This window comes from Coregonus clupeaformis, chromosome 10 (genome assembly GCF_020615455.1).
Source record: "Coregonus clupeaformis isolate EN_2021a chromosome 10, ASM2061545v1, whole genome shotgun sequence".
Classification (NCBI taxonomy): Eukaryota; Metazoa; Chordata; class Actinopteri; order Salmoniformes; family Salmonidae; genus Coregonus; species Coregonus clupeaformis.
In genome coordinates this window covers 51,015,625-51,019,007 of record NC_059201.1, presented here as the reverse complement: position 1 = coordinate 51,019,007, position 3,383 = coordinate 51,015,625, and positions in this window count along the sequence as shown.

Genomic DNA, 3,383 nt, shown 5'->3' with positions numbered 1-3,383 from the left:
TGACGCCGGACGGATTTTATCCTACTCTTGAGCCAAGGGGAGGAGCATTCACCTGGAACAGGTTGACACACCCACTTTTACCTGCACTTCTCTCTCTTTCCCCCTTCTCTTTCTTTCCCTCCTCCTTCCTCTCCCTTGGTTCTCTGAGGCTGTGGCTGGCAGGAGTGGCCCGTCCTGTCAGACTGGTAGAGAAGGATTGAGAGGAGATAAGCCCATGACACACCCTGATTCTGGCTAAAGGGGAGAGAGAGAGAGAGAGAGACAGAGTTGTGGAGAGAGAGAGAGGGGGGGTGAATGTGAGTAGACAAGTAGGGTGAGTCTTTTAACCTTTGGGAATAATTGCATTTTACGAGAGGTCTCTTCAAGAGAATGAATGTGCACTAGCTTACAGAGCTACGAGAGTAGTTACAGAGCTATGAGAAAGTGAAGGAGAAATGCAGTAAAATGTGGTTACTTTGAGATACTTTATTGTTGTGTCACTATGTCTTCACTATGTATGGTGGACATTTTGATGTGTTTACATAACTTAAATAAACATACCCTATATGAAAAGGCAAGCCTACTGTATAGACACAACACACACCCATATGCATACACACACACAGTCACACATATCCAATGTTTGTCGGACCTGCAGCAGAGTGGCTCATTAGATTGACCCAAACCACATGTAAAGCCTAGGTGCATGTACTTGTTATTTTCAGTCACTATACAAAACTACCCTAGTCTCTGACATAAGCTGTTATACTATCAGTCTACTGATGCAGAGCCTTAGGGGGAGCGAAAGAGGCTTGAAGAGGCTGGCACAGAAGGATTTGCTTAGGGCAAATGCATATATTAAAGTTTATACATGTCTACAGCGTGGCCAAGTTCACAATCTTTGGAGTACAGTCTTGCACATGAATGAATTACGTATATTACAACCTCTTTCAGTAGTATAATCACTTACTCGCTTTGATCATGCCAACTTTAGTTCACCACACCCAGTGGATGATTTTAATGACAGACAAGTTGATGCCTTAGGTTCCAGTGATATCATTTCCAGTATACTGTACTCCTTTGGCAATTGGAAACTCTACAATTTATTTTCAACATACAGTATACACCTACTTTCAGTGAGGGGAATTTTAGCTCTGTCTCTTGAATTTTGTGAATGTGTGTGAGAAAGTGTCTGCGAACTTTGTCTCTTCTTGGCAACAGATGTTGATGCATGAGTCATATCTCATAGACAGTGTGTTGTGCGACTCCTGACTCGTTCCTTAGGTTGATTGAGTGATTAATTGAATTTGAAATCAAGACATATTCAATCAAACCAAACTTTATTTAAAGTGCATTGAAAACATATGATAAAAACAGTACAAATGAAATCAAATGAAATCACATTTTATTTGTCGCATGCGCCGAATACAACAGGTGTAGACCTTACAGTGAAATGCTTACTCACAAGCCCTTAACCAGCAATGCAGTTTTAAGAAAAATAAGTGTTAAGAAAGTATTTACCAAATAAACTAAAGTTTAAAAAAAAGAAAAATAGAAGAAAATATAAATAGATTTTTGTATTAAAGAGCAACAATAAAACAACAGTAACGAGGCTATATACAGGGGGTACCGGTACATAGCCAATGTGTGGGGGCACAGGTTAGTCGAGGTAATTGAGGTAATATTTACATGTAGGTAGAGGTAAAGTGACTATGCATAGATAATAAACAGAGAGTAGCAGCAGTGTAAAAATGGGGGGGGGGTTCAAGGCAAATAGTCCGGGTAGCCATTTAGTTAGCTGTTCAGGAGTCTTATGGCTTAGGGGTAGAAGCTGTTAAGAAGCCTTTTGGACCTAGACTTGGCGATCCGATACCACTTGCCGTGCGGTAGCAGAGAGAACAGTCTGTGAATAGGGTGGCTGGAGTCTTTGGCAATTTTGAGGTCCTTCCTCTGACACCGCCTGGTATAGAGGTCCTGGATGGCAGGAAGCTTGGCCCCAGCGATGTACTGGGCCGTACGCACTACCCTCTGTACTGCCTTGCGGTCGAAGGCTGAGCAGTTGCCATACCAGGCGGTGATGCAACCAGTCAGAATTCTCTCGATGGTGCATCTGTATAACTTTTTGAGGTTCTGAGGACCCATGCCAAATCTTTTCAGTCTCCTGAGGGGGAATAGGCGTTGTCGTGCCCTCTTCATGACTGTCTTGCTGTGTTTGGACTATGACAGTTCGTTGGTGATGTGGACACCAAGGAACTTGAAGCTCTTAACCTGCTCCACTACAGCCCCGTCGATGAGAATGGGGGCGTGCTTGGCCCTCCTTTTCCTGTAGTCCACGATCATGTCCTTTGTCTTGATCACGTTGAGGGAGAGGTTGTTAGCCTGGCACCACACTGCCAGGTCATCTGACCTCCTCCCTATAGGCTGTCTCATCGTTGTCGGTGATCAGGCCTACCACTGTTGTGTCGTCGGCAAACTTAATGATGGTACAACAGGGCCAGTGATGTATGCTAGATTCCTGTCTCTTTGCGGCCTGCAGGACCTCTTTTGGTAAAAGTCACATCATTTACTGCCAGTGAGTGAGTGAGTGAGTGGGTGGGTGTGTGTGTGTGTGAGTAAACTCTGACTCATCAACCTGTCCCAACACAGTTGTGGAAGGTGTGTTCCACAACATGCTAGCGGAGTGACCTTCCAAGGAGTTGCATTATTTTCTAGAGAACGCGTAGAGGCCCTAGTTGATTATCCCTTTCATACCATCATTTAACACATTTGCCGCTAGAAACGTGTTCAACATCCATTGAAGTAACTAGCAAGTTTACTAGAGAGCTACAGTCATCGCCGTGGTAACCAAACAAACCATCAGTCCTAGCTTGCCATTATGAAAATCTAATTCAACAATGCAAATCATATTTTCAATGTGACTTTTGCTTTCAGAAGCAGCTCAAACATAGCACATGGAAGAATGAACCATAGCCACTGAATTCGACCTTGCAAATATAACGTGACTTCATCTCGGGCCTAACTACACCCGTGCCAATATATCCTCCAAACACCGGCTTCTCTGTCATCACTTAAATAATGCACGCTCTAGAATGCCCTTCAAGACAATCAGAAACAAGTATTCAACAATGCCATGGTATAAACATACATCTTACATATTGTACATTACACACACACACACACACAAACACATGCTAATTTATCTCTCCATTAGGTCAATACTAAAGAATGTATGATGGAATCAGAGCTATAGTATAGAGAAAAGAAAGGTGGTTGTAATGGCTGCACTGTATATAACACTGTATATCATAATGGTCTGACAAGCCTAGTGGGTAGAAGAGTTCACCTCCAGGGCTACATACAGTAAGAGGAAGGAAATGCATGTAAAGAGAGAGCGAAATAGAAAA